Here is an 8,301-nt window from a genome sequence, read left to right as displayed (position 1 = left end):
ATTAATTATTTTAGAGGAAGATAAATAATAATTAATTGTTCTGAAAGATAATTAATTATTTTGGAGAAATATAAATATGAATTCTGGAGAGAAGTTATTATGATTTGGTAAATAAAGAAAAAGATTTATTTAATATGAATTAGATTTATTTAAAAGGAAAATTGATAATTATATATTGAAATATAATTATTGGGAAAAGAAATACAACATCTTAAATCTTTAAGGAGTTTTTATTAATTATGTTAAATTATTTGGGTGTTATATTAAGGAATGAAACTAAAATTTAATGGTTGGGCGGCAAATTAACACTGTGGAGTTAGGCCAGGTTACTTAACCCTAACCCGCGTTTGGTTCTCGGGTTATGGAAACCTAGTTTTAGGGTTTCCATAAACCCGGTTTTATCCCTGCCCCTTCCAAATTAAATCTACCGAAAACCCTTCTTCAACCCGTGTTTACGCTCTCCTCAACGTCTTCAACTTTTCTTCAATTCTCTGCTCTCTCCTCAATCCGTCTTCAACTTCTCTTCGATTCTCTTCTTCTTTCAATTCCGATTTCGTTTCTTATTCTTCCTCACTACTATGAAACTGGGTTTACTTGACGCTTTTTAACTGTCAAGTTTTGGTTTACTTGACACTTTTCAATGTGTCAACTAATCCAGTGTCAAGAATAAGGGAGGTTTACTTGAAAGTTTCTAAATGTCAAGTATAATTATACTTGACATTGAAAAAGCGTCAAGTATATAATTATACTTGACAGTTTTTATGCGTCAACTAATCCAGTGTCAAGAATAAGGGGGTTTTATTTTTGACAGGTTTTACACGTCAAGTGAAATTATACTTGACAGTTTATAGGTATCAACTATATAAGATTTGTTCAAATAAAAAATTATATATTTTATCATTCACCTGTTTTGAAGTCCAACAATATTGAAATACACATCAATTGAAAAATTGAAATCAACTCAAACTTTCCATCAAAGAAATTGCATATATATATATCAATGAACCATATATAAGTTGGCCATTACATACTTAATTACAACATATATGTGTAGCCCAAACTTCTAACAATCCCAAACTTTTCATCTATGTTTAATTATATAAACAAAATATACATGTCTATGCTACAATACGAACCTTTCCATGTCCTCTTGAACTAAGATTTATTTCATCAATAGAAATTCCTTTCCTGGAAGCATGTTTCACAAATTTAGTGAGATTGTGCCTAAAATTTCAAAATTTCAAAAGAATAAGTTAGAGCTCAAAGGAAAAATGAAGATAACCTATCCATTGATTCCCAACAATATAATATCCAAATCAGTCAAATATCATAAAACAGATAATGCTTAAGGTCAACCTGCTGACCAACCCAAACAAAGAATGTTGTAGATCATCTTGGCCAAAGTTGTAGATCCCAGCAACCTTGAAGAAGATTTAGGAAATAATATATATGAAATGAAATCATGTTGAAGCATAAGACCCTTGACCATATACTACTATAAGACATTTTTAATAACCTTTTATTCTCCCAAACTATTTCCCTTTTATTCTTCTTCTTAATAACCTTTCCCACAAATATTAACTCATAAACAAGAAGAAGCGAAGTTACCTTCTTCTTCTCCAAAGCCTCCTAAACTCTGAAGAACATGAACCCAGTTGAACGATGATGGCATCATTGCAGAAAAGGAGCGACGATGAGGCTTAAGATGAGAATCCTACTCGAAATAAAGCCCCAGAGTCTAACATTAGAAGGAAAATAAAGATGTGTGGAATTTATTAAAAACTCGAAATAAACCCAAAGAGCTTTTGGCATCAGAGGTTGCATAATGGCAGAGCATAACTTGAGCACATTGTCAAGCTGTATACATGAGAAAACAAAGGGAAAATCCTAACCAGCGGAGCACAACTTCAAGAGCTAATAAGCTTAAATACAATACAAGTTAAACATGAGACAAAGCTAATAAGTTAACCAAATCCTAACCAAAACACGTTTAGGAACTAATGATCATTTAAGCACACATAAAAGTATAAAACTTAATATTAATAAAATGATAAAAATAACATTTCCATACTGGCTGCTCCGTGTCACAGACTGCACAGACGACCTGATTCAGGTTTGGGAAAAGATATCAATCGACTGTCATTGAACACTTACAGATAATATTACAAAACCAATGGAAGGAATGGGAAAAAGATTAAAGAAAACCATACTTGTTTAACGTCAAAACAATTGAGCTAATGACGATCAGAGAGTCTGCTCATCACACTCTAATCCATCAACAACAAGGAATGAAATACATAAGTAAGAGTAAACGAGAAGGATAATAACATGAATAGACAACAAGAACAAACCTTAGCTTCGTTATGACAAAGGCGACAGGGGTAGATTTCATTATAGCAAGGGGCTCGAATCTTACATCTCCTACGGTAATGCTGGCATCTATAAACAACACCCACAAATTAAAAACAGAACACAAATCGAAAAACAAAAAAGACCCAGTTCAGAATCTTTAAATAAAGCATCAAAACGAAAGGAGCAATGAAAAAGGAATGAAAATCTGGGGTTTTTACCCATAACCCATCTTCCCAAAATTAAGACGATCATCAGCTGAGACTTCCATGAAGGCTCTCATATGGATAGGGAAGGAAGGCGACGGAAGAGCTTCTTAAAAGGGCGAAAACAAATTGAAAAAGGGCTTGAGCGGCGGCAGCTTGTGGCAGACGAACCTGTTGCAGCAAACGAACCTATTGTGGCAACGAACTTGTTGCGGTGGCAGACGAACTGTTGTAGCGGTGGATGAACTGTTACGGCAGCGGATGAACTATTGCAGACGAACCTGTTCTGAATGATGGTGGACGAACACAATGTCTTCACCGGCAGCGGCGGATGAACACGATTTCTTCAACGGTGGCGGCGATGAACCTATTGTGGTGGTTTGCGATCGAGCAGACGAAAGGAGATGTGGGGGGCTTGTGATCGAGCAAACGAAAAGGGGCGTGGGGTTGCAATCTAGAAGAGAAATATGGGAGAGGGAAAAGTTAGGGTTTAATTTTTTTTACAAAATTTGGGGGAGAAGAGAGTAAATTTGGGAAAGTAAATTAAAAGAGGAAAAAAATTATTTGAAATATTGAAAATTATATATTATTTGACATTTTTTAAATGTCAAGTAATTAAAAATAATTTTGACACTTTTAACCTGTCAAGTATTTAAAACAAAAAAACAAAAATGGTGGCTTTTTTTACTCTTTCTTATTCTTCACGCTTTTTTATGTTACTTGAGAGTTTTTATTAAAACTGTCAAGTATATCAATTATAAAAGCGTCAAATAAACCCAGTTTTGTAGTAGTGCCTATTCTCTTCCATTTTCAATTTGCGTCGATTCCTTGAACAGAAGTTCGGCCGGTATAATTAAATAAATTCGATTTTCCTTTTCGTTCTCCTCTGTCTTCCTTTCCTTCCTTCCTTCAGTTCTTTAGGTTTGCTTCTAATTTCGCTTGAATTTGTTTGCAAACGTTCTTCATCACCCTTTGTCAAAATTGGTTAATGAATTCTGTTTTGCAGTAGAAATTAGAGGAGAATTTCGTGTTTTAGGGTTTTTTTTTTTTAATTTAAAAAGTTACTTTATGTTTACTGGGATGAAGTTCAATTGTTGTTACTTCTTTATTGTTTATTTCGTATTTATGGTGAGTTCTCATTCCTCTTCTACTCGATTTATTCTATTTTGTTCTCTTTTGGATATGTTCTTTTCCATGTTTGTTTCTCCCAAATTGTATGAATGCTTAGTTTAATGTATTTAGGTGTATTTTAAGCTATGGGTTTTTTACCTTATACTCTCTTAAATGATGGATTTGTATTTTGGTAGAAGAATTGATACATTTCAATCCTTTGTTTACATTTAAACTTATGGTTGTCTTTTTGGGTTTTTTGTTTTTCGATTTAATTTTTCTTTGAATGAATGTTTGATGGTTGAGAATCATGTGAATGATATTTTGGGAGACGGGTATTGTAGGAATTTAGTGGCAGACTATGTTTTATAACATGGGTTGAGAATAAAGGGGATTCTTCTAATTTTTAAATCAAAAGTTGGAACCCTGCAGTGAAATTTGAATGGAATTATGCACAAAAAATTTCAAACATTGTTGAAGTTATTCACATTCAAATACATGCTGGTGCTTATTGAATTTTTAGAATTGCAAACAAATGGAATGTTCTTAATTGTGTTCATTCCAAGTGTAGCAGATACTATTTGTTGATTTTGTTGTTTTGCTATACTCCCTTTCTTATTAATCTAATGTTAGTTTTTGTTTCAATGTCTGTGGCCTTGAAAAGGCGAATCGGGTTGTTAACTCTGGAGTTGTTGAAATGGGATGTTTTGTTTTTGTATTTACAGGTTCTTCAAAACGATATTGATTTACTGCTGAGTTAGAGAAGAGGAAGTACAAGCTCAAGCGTCTTGTGCAATCACCCAACTCCTTCATGGTATTCTTTTTCTTCTATTTACTTTCCATGCCATTTCTTGTGACTGTTCAAATTTTTCACATCAATCTAGTGTCGTATCACCAAGTTCTCTTTGTTTAGTAGTTAATGTTTCTGTTTTTGACTTGATTTCTATAATATTATGAGATCCTTACAATACTGCTTTAATTGTCATATGTTGACGATTTGAACGACGTCAAGTGCCAAGGATGTTTCAACATGTAAGTTCCATCACTTGTCACTAGTTCGATATATTTGCAACTCTTTTGGATTCTGCTTGAAGATGATGTAGATTGAAATTTCTGATGACGATTGTTTTGGTCAACAAAATGCAGTACCATTGTCTTTAGCCACTCTCAAATTGTTGTGGTATGCGCTAACTGCCGAACAGTCTTATGCCAGCCGACGGGAGGACATGCTAGACTCACCGAGTGGTGTTTTTTCAGGAGAAAGGGTGATTGATGATGCGGTGGATGGCTTCCTTCCTTCAATAGCTCAAACTAGTATTTTCTTTTTTAAAAGTGTAGATTGATATGTCAAGAGTAAGTAGGTGGTTATCATAGAAATACCCATCTGGTCGCTGTGTACTGAATTTTTAAATGCATTTAGTAAAAGATTAACTTTCTTTTATCCACTCTTTATTGTACACTATTTTAATTTGCATGAGAATCTATCAATGGTCAACTTGCATATGTTTTCTCTTTTTTCCTTCTACATCCCTTCACTTCGGTTTAAAAATGTTTAGGCGAATAGTAATAATTCAAACATTATGGCGTTCAACTGTTACGTAATAAGTAAAAACAAATGTACAATATATCGCTAATTACAAATATATGCAATAAGTAGTTTGTAATTGTAAACAATGACTTTAAATAAAATTATTGCAATTTTTTAACAAATTATTTCGAAATTTGTCAATTGTATTTAATAATTTAATAACATTACACATAGAAAAGAACAATATGCAATAAGAGGGGTTCGACGCTTTCGTAATAAAATATATGCAATAATAATTTATTTGGTATATATACAATATTAATTTTAAAAAAATTAATAAATAAAAAAATTAATATTCATAACTCTACTCATATAACCCTCCCTCAAATATCTTATCATAAACTTCTTATAAATCTACCCACATAACCCTTCCCCCAAACACATATTATTCATAATACTATCATAACCCTTCCCCATAATCCTTCCCCCAAACACCTCTTATCATAAAACTACATTTTTAAAACCCTTCTCCCAAACAAGGGTTATGATAAAACTAGGTTTAGCATATCACTAGTTTTATCATAATACTAACCCTTCCATAACTCAACCCTTCCCCCAAACGCACCCTAAATGTTTTATTGAAAAAGATTTGATTGATTAAAAAAATTGAAGATTTAAGTTAATTTGACATTTTGGAAGGAAAAGTTAGTTTTGGTGGAATTGGATTTAATTGAGTATATATATGGATATATATATTTAATTAATAATTTGGATTTTGTGTGGAATATGATATTAATTATTTGGTTTTGTGTAAATAATTAATGTGGAAAAGTGAAGTTAATTATATGACGAAATATAATTATATTTATTTGGAAAAGAAAATAATCCATGAAAAGATAGATGATGGTTTAAATAAATATATATGTTTATTATAGATTTTGGTGAGAGAAAAAAAATAATAATAAAGTATTATTATTATTAATGGTTATAAATGCTTAAGATTTTGTGCATTTAAGGAATTTACTGAAGAAAGATAATGGAAATAAAGATATATGTATATTTTGGTATTATATATATATCCTAAAAGGAAAAGGAAATAGTAATAATAATAAATATTATTGTTATTATTTGGATCTATAAATAGCATTGGAATACTTAAGTTGAAAAGAAAAGTAAAAAGAAAAAAAAATTTCATGTTCTTTTCTAAGATAACCCTCTACTGCTACCGCTTCACCAGTTTTAATTAAGATTGGTCCCTTTGGCAAAGCTTGAAAATTTAAAGTGATTAATTTTCCATCAAGGATAAGAGAATTTTTCAACTTCTATTTGGGTAACCTTGGTAAGCCAATGAAATTAAATTAATATTTTGTTAATTTAATTTTGGATCCATTTGAGGTTTAAGGTTCAATTGGTTAATATTTTAAGATTTAAATCATGAATTTTTCCTAATCAAGGTTGAATTGGTTTCGACCCTAATTTTTAGAAAGGTAATTAATTTGGGAGAATTTTTGGATAATAGTCCATTGCTAATTTTATTAATTAAGATACTGAATTTTCATTTTATGATTAGGATCAAATTAATTGGAGAACTTTTACTCTCAGCTAAGGAGTACTTTGTCTGGCTAAAATTTCAAGTAAGACTGTAATGATCCAAACTTTTAAACTAAGTTACAGTCATTACTCAAAAAGACGAATAACAAAATTTCACTTTCTTTGAAGAGACAAACGACTGGAATTCTTACAAAATCAAGATCTTCATAAAAATATAAGATTATCAAAACCAATAAAAATAATTTGAAAACGTGACCCGTGGATTCTAACAATAAAAACAAATAAATATGACAAGATCTTAAGTAAAAATGGTTAAATTTTAAAATACTAAAAAAACATATAAATAAGTGCGGAAGCTGAACTGTGTCCCTATATGGCATGTCATGGATCCCTTTTCTATCGCTCACCAGCTTCTTAAGGTCTCTACCTTAGCCTGAAATATTAAACATAGGAAAGAGTGGGGTCTGTTAACTTTTCATTAGAAACATAAACATAACGTTACGTGTCCAACGGAGCACACCTGAGTGAGTGAGAACATACAAACACCCCTAAATCGTGCAAGCGATTCCATGGAAACACCCCTAGTCGTGCGAGTGATCACAGGTACACACTCCATAAACATATATGTAATATATAGATACACCCCTAATCGTGCGAGTGGTCTTGTCGGAACACCCCTAGTCGTGTAAGTGACCCCGTATACACAATATAATTGTCCCTTAACTGTGCACATGATCCGTAGGTACACTCCTAAATTGTGCGAGTGATCTTGTAGGAACACCCCTAGTCGTGCGAGTGACCCCATAGATAGGATCACAATACAGGTGAGGTAAGAAACTTAACATACAAGTTAACAGACACACCATAAACAAAAAAACATGTGACATCATCATAAACATCATAACATAACATGAATATTAATTGAAACGTCCTTAAGCATGTGATTAATATATCAAGTATCATAATGACCATAAACATATCAGTCATTATTAACAACACAACATCAGTCATCGCCACCAACTTAACATCAATTAATATTCAGAGCATCACATTATGCATCTTAGCTACCCTCATTGTATAGTCGTAATACATGTAGTCTCTTAAATTCAGATTGAAGGTCCAGTAATATAATCTTTTACCTCGAAATTTGTTAAATGTTTAGTCCCTAACTATCACAATCGAAGCTTTCCAATAGACAAAACCCAAAGTTAAGGTTGAAAACTTATTGGGAGAATTCCACATATTATTTTTCCAAAGTATTATCCAATTGAACCTTAAAGAGAAAAATCTAAATTAAAATCCAAATTAAATTAATTAGAATCCAAAATTTCCATTTAATGGGTATTACCCAAAGTCCATTAAAACTTACCAAAATAGGTCCAAATAGGTCAAAATAAGTGTGAAAAGTTACTGGGCGGTTTGGCTAAATGGTGTAGCTTAAACTTGGCTCGGGTTAGAGGGAAAGCAGCTTGTGGATAGGACTGCTCATGCAGGGGCGGCTTGGATGCTTAGCTAAAACTTGCGGCTTGGAAGAAGTCGTGTTGCAATTCGATTGGC

General features: G+C 32.2%; 1 long non-coding RNA gene and 1 pseudogene across 2 annotated transcripts; one reads left to right on the top strand and one right to left on the bottom strand.

Annotated features, from left to right (window-relative positions):
• Positions 1 to 967: 967 nt before the first annotated feature.
• Positions 968 to 3,016, bottom strand: LOC127149892 (uncharacterized). Of its 2 annotated transcripts, XR_007821751.1 has the most exons (5): positions 2,571 to 3,016; positions 2,352 to 2,439; positions 2,211 to 2,267; positions 1,609 to 2,104; positions 968 to 1,421 (listed from the first exon to the last, which is right to left on the bottom strand). It is a non-coding gene; the product is annotated as an uncharacterized LOC127149892 (long non-coding RNA). The 2 variants fall into 2 exon arrangements; XR_007821750.1 differs by having other exon boundaries at positions 968 to 2,104.
• A 1,293-nt stretch (positions 3,017 to 4,309) lies between these two features.
• On the top strand, positions 4,310 to 4,938 carry LOC107991515 (40S ribosomal protein S27-2-like; annotated as a pseudogene).
• The last annotated feature ends 3,363 nt before the right edge of the window (positions 4,939 to 8,301 follow it).

This window comes from Cucumis melo, chromosome 6 (genome assembly GCF_025177605.1).
Source record: "Cucumis melo cultivar AY chromosome 6, USDA_Cmelo_AY_1.0, whole genome shotgun sequence".
In the NCBI taxonomy this organism is placed as follows: Eukaryota; Viridiplantae; Streptophyta; class Magnoliopsida; order Cucurbitales; family Cucurbitaceae; genus Cucumis; species Cucumis melo.
This window is presented reverse-complemented; position numbering and strand designations above follow the sequence as displayed.